The following is a 12,713-nucleotide window of genomic DNA, read 5'->3' on the forward strand; positions in this document are numbered from 1 at the left end:
TCTAGGAGGTCCCAACAGAAGAATAATCTCCTCATTCTCACACCTCGGAAGAGCTTCCTGAGAAGGCCCTTAAAAAGACCACTCATGGGTCGTCTGGGTGCAGTCCCTCAAAATGTCCTCAACATAGAGGAAAGGAGAGTAAGGGACTTGCTTCAGGGGATAAGACTGTAAAAAAGACTGGTTAGGAGCCATCTAAGTCACTCCCTCAGGTCAAACAGGCCTTCAAGAAACCTTCCTCAATGCCTCCTGAGGTAAAATAAACAATTTCTACATCGTCAACAGGATCGTCGACGAAGAAGGCCTCGTTGACGACGAAGATTGAGGTAAAATTTGTTCCAAAGAAGCCTTCACCTTCAATGACTGGGGATTCTTTGTCGACGTTGGCACTGTCAACGACGGTATCGGCACCTGTATCGTCGATGACGTCAATTGTAATGATGACTACGAAATCGGGGGGGATCGTCGACGAATACGACGGTGACAACGTCGACGACGCATAAGACACTGATGATGTAGTCGGCGGTTTCGGTGACAATATCGTCGATGACAATAGCATCTATGATCATGATTTCGACGACGGTCGTCGATGAGGGAGAAAACACCAGAAAAATTGGAAGGTGTAAGGAAAAAGAGAATTACACCGGAAATCACCTCACCGAGTAAGGTTACGCCTCTGGTACCATCACACCTGCTGGAGGAGCAGGAATCGGCAGAGGAGGTTCAAGACCCTTTTGGCGATGCGAGTAGTCCTTCACAATTACATGTGAAATGTCAAGACGATGACTTTGAGGAGGAATACGGGGAGTATGAATACCCTCCTCAACATCAGCAATATCATCCGGGTTACCAGGAAGATATGGTTGGTATGTCATCTTCCTTACTGATGGACCTACAATGTATGTTGGCGGATTATAGAAAGAGGTTTCCACCAACTCCGGAGTCTCAGGAGGTACCAGCCCCTGCTCAGTGCCCACGCTCCATTCCAGCTACTCCTTTTAGAAGTAGGGAGTTACTGCCAGAACCCTTACCAAGATCACCTCAACCAATGCCTCAACAAGATCCAGTCACCACGGATGATGATCAAGAAGAGGAAGAGATGACAGACCCTAACAAAGAATGGGATGATTACCTTATCCCTTCGCCTTCTTCTCCCTCTCCAGTGCCGATTGACTCACCGCTGGAGGACATTGGCGGATTTCATAATTTTTGATGGAAAGGGCGGCTAAAAGATTTGAACTTAAAATGTCAACTACCCAAACGGAATGTTTCTTATACGATTTCAAGGAGCCGTACTGGAAATCGGTTTGTGCCATCCCTATTGTGAATCATGTTTGGGAGGAAGGCCTAAAGGTTATGAAGACACCGGCTACCATCACACCGGGACTCGCTAGGCTAGAGAAAAAGTATCAAGCTCCTTTAGATGCTTCAGCTTGTTTAGTGAGTCATGCCAAACCGGACTCTGTTATATCTCAAGCTGCTCAGCACAAGTCCAAAAATCCATCAGCTCCTATTACGACGCCTCCTGACAGAGAGGGTAGACGTTTGGATAATGCTGGGAAAAGATTTTCTTCCATGTCTACGCTTGTCGTTAAAGCTGCCAATGCCCTTGCCATCGTGGGCAGATATGACAGACAGATGTGGTGCGACCTAACACCTTACATAGATCTGATTCCTGAGGATAGTACACAAGAGGTCAAGAAGATCCTTCAGGAAGGAGAAAGGGCTTCAGCTGAAGTCACTAATTGCGTGATGAATATCGAAACCACAGCTTTTAGATCCCTTGGAGGGGCGGCGTGCTGAGCCATCAAGGATGGCTGAGAGCAATGGCTTTTAGGCCAGAGGTCCAGAATAAGATCTTCCCTTTGGTGGGGAAGCTTTGTTTGGGAAACATGTGAATGATGCGTTGCAAAGCTTCAAGAAGGATACAGATATCGCAAAGGCACTGGGTACTCTGCAGTGCCGGAAAGTGCCCTTTCGAGGAGCCAGGGGTAGAGCACAGACTTCATATAGAGGGGGTTACCAACAGACCAGATACCCCTTCTATTCGGCATCTTCGCAACCGTGCAGGCAACGTCAGATAGGGGGCTACACAAAATCTGCTCCTAGAGGAAGAGGAGGTCGTCGAGGGAAAGACAACTCCCAAAGACAATGACAACCTTCAGGATTTGGCTACATTTACCCCTCTCCCTCCACTAGTTCCCCTTGGTGGAAGAATTTCCAAACATCTTCATTATTGGTGAAAAATAACTACAGACTTATGGGTCCTCAAGCTAATACAATTTGGACATACACTAGAGTTCCTTCAAATCCCCCCTTGTACTCCTCCGAGGCGTCAGGAGATCAAACATCTACATCAAATGCGTTTGGAGATTCGAACAATGCTCCGAAAGGGAGCAACAGAACTAGTGCCAATCTCACAGAAAGGAAGGGGATTTGATTCAATTTTTTTCCTAGTCCATAATGAATGTTCTTCAATGGCGTCCTATTCTGGGCCTGAGATCTCTGAATACTTATCTCAAAAAACAATCCTTCCGGATGGTTTCCCTCCAAGACATTCTGCTACTCCTAAACCCAGGGGATCATATGACCACCTTCGACCTGCAGGATGCATATTTCCACATCCCCATTCATCTTTCCCACTGGCAGTACCTTCGGTTTGCAGTAGCCGGAGACCATTACCAGTTCAAGTTATTCCCTTTCGGCCTCAAATCAGCCCCATGAATTTTCACAAAATGCCTGGCTCCAGTGACAGATTTTCTAAGGAGAAAAAGACACCAAGTGTTGCCTTACCTGGACGTCTGATTAATCAAAGCACCTTCTCGAGCATTGGCTCAGTCGTCAGCAGTGGCATGCGTAGAATTGTTTGCCGAGCTGGGCCTGACTCTGAACACGGAAAAGTCATCCCTCCATCCTACAAGGACAATCACATTCTTGGGGGCGATTACGGACACCACAGTAAACAAGGCGTTTCCTTCTGTGGAAAGACAACGTGGGCTAATCTCTCTATCCCAGGTGTTTGCAAAAAAAAAGTGTCTTTCAGTATGCTGTTACAAGTCACTGCTGGGAACAATGTCCTTTTGCATTCATCTCGTTCCATTCTGTCGATTGAGAATGTGTCAGTTGCAGTAACAACTGAATCAGCAATGGCGTCAAGCAGTGGGATCCTTCAACGACATTGTGAAAATCAAACCGTCCATGGTTCAAGCGGTGGCGTGGTGGACTCTGCAACAGAATACTTAAGTTGGTCTTAATTTCCTTACCGACCCGGCTCCGCTGGTCATTACTACCGATGCATCCCTGGAAAGTTGGGGAGCCTTCCTTCAAGACCTCCATGTCAGTGGTCGTTGGAAGTTCCAGGAGCAACAACTTCACATCAACCTACTAGAGCTCAGGGCTGTGAGTGAGCTTGGCGTTGCTGGCTTTCCTGCCGAAAATACAGGGATCAGCAGGGGAATAGCCTTTACGACGCGGCTGTTACACCGCCGTGCCGTTACAACGCGGTCTTTTCAACGCAAGTCGTTACCACGACTTGTGCTGCAGGACAAGGAATTTTTAGGTCTCGGCTAAACGCGCGGAAGCGCGTTGTCGCCGAGAACTTATTGTTCGCGAGTGTGCTTCCCAGGAGACACTCCTGGCCGCGCGCATCGCCTTGGAGGGCGATTTGAAACGCGCACGCGATCGCGCTCGCTGTGGGCAGCTGCTTTCGTGCATTCACACAGACACACACCAGCGCCCATGCACGCACTTGCTCATACAGTGCCATGCTTCAAGGAAGTAAAAATAATGTGGACAGAACGAATTAAAAGAAGTTACACATGAATGCTAAAGCTGTGATGGGCACTAAAAATCGAAAAGCTTAAATCAGATGTGTGAAATAATAACGTACCGAAAAAACCCTGAAAAATAACATGTGCATGAAAGCCAAAAAATGAAAAGCAAGTGTTTACCTGTGGATGCAGTCCGTGGGAAGCATTAATACAAATGTTTACATGCTGGCTTATGTGTTTACTCAAACGGAGAAGAGAGGATAAAAGCACAGTGCTAGTGCAATGAGTGAAACAAAACTGTGCTATATATGTCCTCCTAGATCCAACACACAGTCTTACATCGTAGGTGCCAAGAAATATATGAGAGTACCTACATACTGCATCCGGCCGTGAAGGGCATTTACACTACGGAAGGGAGAATGCAGAGTAGTGAGTGCAGAGTAGTGAGTAGTGAGTGCAGAGTAGTGAGTAGTGAGTGCAGAGTAGTGAGTAGTGAGTGCAGAGTAGTGAGTAGTGAGTGCAGAGTAGTGAGTAGTGAGTGCAGAGTAGTGAGTAGTGAGTGCAGAGTAGTGAGTTCAGAGTAGTGAGTGCAGAGTAGTGAGTAGTGAGTGCAGAGTAGTGAGTAGTGAGTGCAGAGTAGTGAGTGCAGAGTAGTGAGTGCAGAGTGCAGAGTAGTGAGTGCAGAGTAGTGAGTGCAGAGTAGTGAGTGCAGAGTAGTGAGTGCAGAGTAGTGAGTGCAGAGTGCAGAGTAGTGAGTGCAGAGTAGTGAGTGCAGAGTGCAGAGTAGTGAGTAGTGAGTGCAGAGTGGTGAGTGCAGAGTGGTGAGTGCAGAGTGGTGAGTGCAGAGTGGTGAGTGCAGAGTGGTGAGTGCAGAGTGGTGAGTGCAGAGTAGTGAGTGGTGAGTGCAGAGTAGTGAGTGGTGAGTGCAGAGTAGTGAGTGGTGAGTGCAGAGTAGTGAGTGGTGAGTGCAGAGTGGTGAGTGCAGGTGCAGAGTGGTGAGTGCAGGTGCAGAGTGGTGTGTGCTGTTGAGTGCAGAGTGCTGTGTATTGGCAATGTAAATGACAATGCCATTTATTTATGATTTAAAGAAAAAAAAGAAATGTAATGAGCAATGCCAATAGCTCTACCTTTAATGATGCCGAGACCATTGCATTGCAAATGCTTGTTTAATTTACTATCCAACACCTTCCCTACTGTACGTAGGCTGGTGTTGGAATAGTAAATTAAAAAATTCCTAAATCCGCACCCCCTCCAACGCAAGTCGTGGTAACGACTTGCGTTGAAAAAACCGCGTTGTAACGGCACGCGTTGTAAAAGTATGCGTCGTAAAGCCGTACATCCGGATCAGCAGTACTAATCAGGACAGACAACATGACAGCAATGCATTATCTCAACAAACTGGGAGGTACAAGATCACTCTCCCTGTCTCAGGAAGCCCAAAAAATATGGGGATGGGCTGTTTAAAATGGAATATCCCTAAAAGCGGAACATCTTCCAGGAGATCAGAATATCAAGGCTGACACTCTGAGCAGGCTAAAATCAACCTGCCACGAGTGGGAAATCAATGAAGATATCCTAGAAGACATCTTCCTAAGATGGGCAGAACCGTCAGTGGACCTCTTTCGCGACCGCTCAGAACAGAAAAAATGCCGGTTCTTCGCAAGCTGGCTTCACCAACGGGGGTTTTTGGGGAATGCGATTTTGATGGCATGGTCAGGCGTCTTTGCCTATGCCTTTCCCCCAATTCCCCTTGTGCCACGCATTCTGACAAAGATCAATAAGGAACCGTGCAGAATGATTCTGATAGCCCCTTTGTGGCTCAGGCAGAACTGGTTCACAGAGCTTCTTCTACTGTCTGAGGTTCACCCAATTAGCCTTCAACCAATACCTTAGCTCCTGACGATATCTCAGGCACAAGTACTTCATACAGATCAGAATTCACTACGTTTAGCGGCCTGGCTCCTGTACACTTTTAATTTCAACATCTAAATATTCCATCGGAATGCAGAGATATATTCTCAAAGGCCAGAGCGGAGATTACAAACAAAACTTGCATTATGAAATGGAAGAGGTTTTTTATATGGTGCCAAGAAGCTAATATTCATCCCTTGAGGTCGGCAGCTCATGAGATTATCCCTTATATTCTGCTCTTAGCAAAATCTGGCTAAGCTCATGCTTCTATTAAGGTGCATCTGGCCGTTATATCATTTTACAGAAGAACTTCCTCTGGCCCATCTTTGTGGTCTGCTAGAATCATCAAACAAATCATGAAGGGGTTATTTCGAACCTTTCCTCCGGTAAAGCCACCACCACACCTCTCTGGCAGCTGAACATTGTATAATCTCAATTATTGAAGCAGCCTTTCGAGCCCGTTCACAGGGCGGATCTCAAATTCCTATTGTGGAAGGTAGCTCTTCTCATAGCACTAATTTTGGCCAGGAGAGTTGAGGAGTTACAGGCTCTCACTATACAAGAACCTTTCTTGTAGTTTAATACGGACCGGATTGGTCAAGACACAGGTCGTCTGAACGCCGACAGTCGACGTCAAGGCAAGGGCTTCCTTCGACATCGTAGAAAAGACAATCAACGTCGATGCAGGAGTCTCCGTCGAACAGAAGAGACAATCAGTGTCGAGGCAGAGCCCTCCGTCAAAGAGAACACGATCAACATTGAGGCAGAGATCTCCGCTGATACAGTCGGCGTCAAGACAGAAGTCTCTGCCGAAAAGAGGATGATCGACATTGAGACAGAGATCTCTGTCAGGGACGACGTCGAGGCAGAAGTCTCCATCGGTGCCAGTGCCTATAAGCCTTTCTCTGTCTCCATCATCAACGTCGCTCCTGAGTTTCTCTACCCCAAGGCTATTCTTCAGGACCAAGGATTGCTAATCTTTGATATCACTCCTGTCAACACTTAGTTGAAATGTCACTGCATGCTAGGAAAAATAAAAGTAAAAATACATATACATACAGTACTGTTTAGGTGTTATGCCTAGAAGATATGTAAATTGCCTAAATAAGGCTTCATGAGTCCAAACAGGGGTAAGCGACGCTTTTAGTCACACTTACGCCAGAGCTACTCCCTCACTTTGGGAATAGCTCACCCATGGCTCTGAAGAGTGGTATCAAGGAGTAGGGGGAGGCATTTGCATTGATTTCAACAATACTATTTGCACCCACAACAAAGAAGTTTGCTTTCCACAGATGCCTCTGGAATGGTTGTCCAAAGTGGTACCATTACTCAATCAACCTGCTGCCCTCCCCAATCATTTAAATTTTGCAATTCTTCCATGGGTACTAAAGTCTGACCCCAAACATGACCTACTTGGTACACAGATCATTTAGCATGTTGAAGAAGAGCTTCTTGTGTGGGTGGGATGTTTTCAATACCTCAGTTGCTACTTGCTAACATTAATTGGTGATCATGCAGTGGACAAGTGCAGCTATACATTAGTACAATGAATCTCTCAACATTTCTAAAGTGAATAGGATCAACAGATCTTTGTCGATATGACAGAAATTTAAATACGGGAGTAGTAGAAGTGCCTTCCAGTGGTCATAAGCATTAACAGCCTGGCAAAAGGGTAGAGATTTTCTTATATCAACACCTACAGTTGCTGCAATAGTGTGAGCTTATATGTAGCGAAGCATTTTTCCTGTACCAAATGCTAACCACAATTCTTAACATCAGTGTTTTTAAAATTAGCAATTTCTTTAGAACGACTGCATCGCTATCTACTGATTGAATTATTATTTCGGAATGACCTTCAGTTGCTGCATGGAAAGTATGAAGCATATCTCATGTGTCCACTTCCTCATGATTGCACGGCAATAAAATATCTTGTTTTCGTCTTGTCTTAGGAAACCATGCCAATCTTTGGGTACAGGAGTGTTAAATTCAACCAGCTTGTGAAGAACCTAATTTATTTTTTTCTGTAACACTTTGCTTGATGCTTCCAGTAATATACATATCCCACACAAGAGCCAATTGTTTCATGTTCCTTGCTTGAGGTTTTATGTAGGGTATAAAAACGGTAAAAGTGTAATCATCAAATGTTTTACAAGACTTAGGAGGTAGCATACTTACTGCACCATTTATTATATTTACAGCCACTTCTGTAGCAGTGTTGTGTATGGTGATACAGTTGTGGCTTCTGTCCTGGTCTGAGTTTTCCATTCATATATATAGTTGACTGATTTTCGAGGCATGTGTGCTGTAGATACACATGCTTTGCATACTCCTGCCATCTTGTGATGGGTCCGGAGGTTTGCAAGTTGTTTTTCTTCGAAGAAGTCTTTCCTAGTTACGAGGTAAGGTGACTCCTCATTCAGTGATAAAGCACATAGTCATCTACTCCATTGTTAGATTGTTTTTTTCTGACATCTGGTTCCGACATATATTGCTGCGCGCCAGGTCGAAACCGTTCTTGGGGTTCCCTTAGACGTGCAATCCTCTTTGCCCTTGACAGTATTGTTTCCGTATGTTTTTACCACTTCTATGCGTATCGTTTTGACTGTGGAATCAACTTCCGATCCGAAAGCTTTGTGGTCGGCCTTCAAGGCCGAACCGTGCTGAGTCAGCTCTCCATCGATGGATCGGACTCTGTTTAAATTCTGTCCTAGTTGCCGCACGAATAATCCACGCACCGACTCACACAAAGTGTGCAACTTGTGCTTGTCTCCCGAGCACAAAGAAGAAATCTGCAGCGCTTGCAGATCGTTTTGATCGAAGAAGACTTTTTGCGATCGTCGGGCTCAGCGTCGAGAGATGCAACGTCAATGCATTGAAGACTCATCGGACATCTTTGGTGAAGGTTCCGGACAAGAAGACATCGAGATATCAGTGGCAGAGGAGGAGGAAGCTTTCTCCGAACAAGACTCAGACTCTGAGCTTGAGATAGACCTCAACGCCAAACAACTGCCGCAGGGACAAGTTGATGTGAGTACTGAAGACCCCTTGCCCCCACAAACTATGCCAAAAAAGCGCAAGGCTTTGGCACAACCTCTTCTTCCAGGCCAAGGTCGGCACCGAGACGACGTTTCCAACGCCCCGCCTCAGGGCCCAGCTCCGAAACAGCCAGTCAAGCCTTCCAGCTCGGTACCAAGTCGTTAAAAGTCCTCTCTGGGACTGAAGCCCTCCTGTTTCAAGCTCAAGTCGGGCTCGGAGTTGAAATCCTCTGTGCCGAAAACGAAGCAACCTTCGGAACCAAAACTTTCCGCGCCGAAAGGCCAGCTTCCCCCGGCACCGAAAACTTCAGCGCCGAAACAGAAAGAGACCCCCTTTGATCCAAAAGTGTATTTTATTCCATTAACACCAGATCCAAAGCAAAATATGCTGTTTTAACCCTGAGACTGGCCATATTCAAACAGAGCCATCTCAAGAACGAAAGCTTCAGGATGAGGACACTTCTTATTCTTACAAGATCCCTTAAAAAAAATCTGTGGCTACAAGTCCTTTCCATCTACCATCAGCACCACCTCCACTGCCTCCTTCTCCAGCTGAGAATCCTTTGCAAATTACACATCAGGATTCCCCACATTCTCACCATGATGATGACGATGCAGATAATGAGGGGATGTATCTCCTAATAGATCTATGAACCGATTACACAATTGATACCCCCAGTTGATAATGATCCAGCTCTTTACCCAGCCAAACTATCTCCTCCAGACGACAATGCATCCCATCAAGAACTCATTGCCAGAGCTGCACAATATCATGCGTTGGCACTGCACAAAGAATCAATACAAGAAAAATTTTTATTTGAGAATTTAGCATGCACACACTGGTCATCACAGACATTTCCCATGCTTAAAGGCATAATGCGATACGCTGATGAGATTTTTAAAGACCCAGTCAGAGCACTCATCTTGACGAAAAATATAAGGCCTCCCCTACAGACCCTATATTTTTCTAGAGCCAGTTGCCATTTGATTCCCTAGTAGTATCTAATGCTCGTAAGAGGGCTAATTCTCAGACATCAGGAGATGCTCCTATGCCAGATAAAGAGTGCAAATGAATTGATGCTTCTGGCAAGGGCATAGCTGTTAAGGCTCCGAATCAATGACGCATTGCGAATACGCAGGGTTTATATCCAGATACGACAGGGCACAATGGGATGAAATGGAGCAATTGCTCTGATATCGCCCATATGAGCATAAGGCATGGGCACAGCACTTAGTAAATGAAGGTAAGCTAATTTCTAATTCCTCAATACGATGTGCTCTAGATGCTGCAGACACCTCAGCTAGAGAGGTTTATACAGGCATCCTGCTCAGTAGACATACTTGGTTAAGGATTTCAGGGTTTAGACCTGAGGTCCAACAATCTATTCTTACCACACCCTTTGATAAGGAACACCTATTTGGTCCTAACGTAGATCAAGCGTTCGAGAAAATGGAAAAGGACACTGAGGTAGCCAAATCTAAGGGAGCACTCCCGTCTCCGTCCAACAGAGGCTCCTTTTGTAACTCCATTTACAGAGGAGGGTCCAAAACCCCATCCCCAGATCAAAATACCTCAACTTATAAAAGTAACAACCAGTCCTCTCCCGCCAGAGGCTTTTTCAAGGAGTTTATTTAGGCAACAACTTCAAGGGTAGGGGTAAAGGCAACACACCTGTAACTCCCTTCTCCCAACAAACAGTGACTTGCCCACGCTTCCTCCAATTATACAACACCTGTCGGCGGAAGACTTCAACAATTTCTCCCCATTTGTCAGTCTATAACAACAGACAAATGGGTGCTTGGAATTATCCATTTGCCTGGAGCTTACCAGCAATCCCCCAAACATTCCACCTCGATCTCACAAGTTATCTCCCGAAAACATACACTTGCTAGAACAAGAGACCAGGGCTCAGGGGTTTACTCTCTGTATTTTCTCATCTCCAAAAAGGATAGTTCCTAAGACCTATTCTGGATCTCAGACAGTTAAACCATTATTTACTGTCAGAACACTTTCACATGGTGACGCTTCAACAGGTACTCACACTTTTACAAAGAGCAGATTTTATGTCTAATCTAGATTTAAAAGATGCATATTGTCGTGTTCCAATTCATCCGGCTCATCGCTAATTACCTCAGATTTGTGATAGCAGCTAAGCATTACCAGTTCAAGGTGCTTCCCTTCGGATTGACTACAGCACCCAGAGTTTTTACCAAATGCCTGGCAGTAGTCGATGCTCATCTCAAAAGACAGCAGATTCACGTCTTCCCCTATCTAGACAACTGGCTTATGAAAGCCACCACTCACTAGCACTGTGTACAGGACATACAGATCACAATAGGTCTACTTCATCAACTGGGCTTCATCATCAGTCTTAACTAGGAGCCAGTCTAGAAACTTTCAAAGCTCTTGCCTGTCCCAATGTAGCCAGAAAACACAATATTCAGGCTACAGTTTGGCAGATTAAACTAAACTAAGCATTACCAGCCAAGATGTTCATGCAACTGATGGGAATGAAGGCGTCCTGCATCACAATTGTACCCCGAGCAAGACTTCAGATGCGCCCCCTACTAGAGTGCTTAGCCCGTCAGTGAAATCAATCACAGGGTCTATTAACCGATCTAGTGTTGATAGACGGCCCTACCCATCGCTCTCTGCAGAGGTGAAACCCACAAAACATATCAGCAGGCCCGCCTTTCATCAACCCTGTTCCACAGATCATGCTCACAACAGGCACATCTCGAACAGGTTGGGGAGGTTCATCTCAAAGATTACACAGTACAAGGCCTGTCGAGCAACAAGCACAAGACTCTCCACATCAACTATCTAAAGATTTTAGCTGTTTTTCTAGCACTCAACGATTTTCAAACTTGCCTCATAGCCAAAACTGTCCTAGTCCAAACGGTCAACATGACAGCAATGTATTATGTGCAGAAGTAGGGGGTGGGGGGACACACTCTCTCCAACTGTCAACACTCGCTCAAGCCATTTTTTAATTAGGCGATCCGTCACAAGATTTATCTGCTGGCAGAACATCTTCCAGGAGTAAACAATCTAATTGCAGATCTCCTCAAAAGAAGAAGGCAGCACATTCATGAGTGGGAACTCCACCCCAAGTTCTCCTTCTATACTTTAAACAATGGGGGTTTCCGCAAATAGACTTATTCGCCACAGCCGAAAATGAAAAATGCCCAAACTTTGGGCTGGACTGTTCCCATGAGGCACAGGGTCAGACTGATTTGCATATGCCCATGTCTGAACTGGGGTGGCAGAGTGGGCTAAAGAACGGTGATGGATTAAACCCAGATCTGTTGACTGGGTGTAAGTGTTTGAACGGTTCAGATGCTCCGTCTATCACCACCCCCTTTTGTACCGCTTTGTTTGCCATAAGTTGGCAGGGTATGCTCAGACGTGAGTCCCTTGCTCACTTTGCCACTGGATTCAAGCAAGCCTGGCTGAAGACAGCTGTAATGCCAGAAACCGGTCCTAGGAAGCTTGTTTCCGGTCCAGGGAAGGCATGGCTTGGCAGTTCGGGCTGGACTGTTCCCATGAGGCACAGGGTCAGACTGATTTGTATATGGCCATGTCTGAACTGGGGTGGCAGAGTGGGCTAAAGAACAATGATGGATTAAACCCAGATCTGTTGACTGGGTGCGAGTGTTTGATTGGTTCAGATGCTCCGTCCATCACCACCCCCTTTTGTACCGCTATGGATGAACTGGTCAGGGATATTTACCTACGCTTTTCCGCTTCTCCCGCTCTGTTTACTCCTGCCATCTAGTGTTGGGTCCGGATATTTGCAGTTTATTTTTCTTCGAAGACGTATTTTTCAGTCACGAGGTAGGTGTCTCCTCCTTTCGGTGATAGTGTGCATGGGCATCGGCTCCAATGTTAGATTGTTTTTTCCACCATCTGGTTCGGACGTGAATTGCTGCAATCCAGTTCGACACAGTTTCTTCTGTTTCCCTCGATGCGCAAGACACTCACCCTCGACGGCATTAT

General features: G+C 45.9%; 1 protein-coding gene across 2 annotated transcripts in view; it reads left to right on the forward strand.

Annotated features, from left to right (window-relative positions):
* KAT6A (lysine acetyltransferase 6A) overlaps window positions 1-12,713 on the forward strand; it is a 1,442,101-nt gene that overhangs the window by 1,185,817 nt on the left and 243,571 nt on the right. The gene's annotated exons all lie outside the window — the stretch shown is intronic.

The sequence above is a fragment of the Lissotriton vulgaris genome, chromosome 11, assembly GCF_964263255.1.
Source record: "Lissotriton vulgaris chromosome 11, aLisVul1.2, whole genome shotgun sequence".
Taxonomy (NCBI): domain Eukaryota; kingdom Metazoa; phylum Chordata; class Amphibia; order Caudata; family Salamandridae; genus Lissotriton; species Lissotriton vulgaris.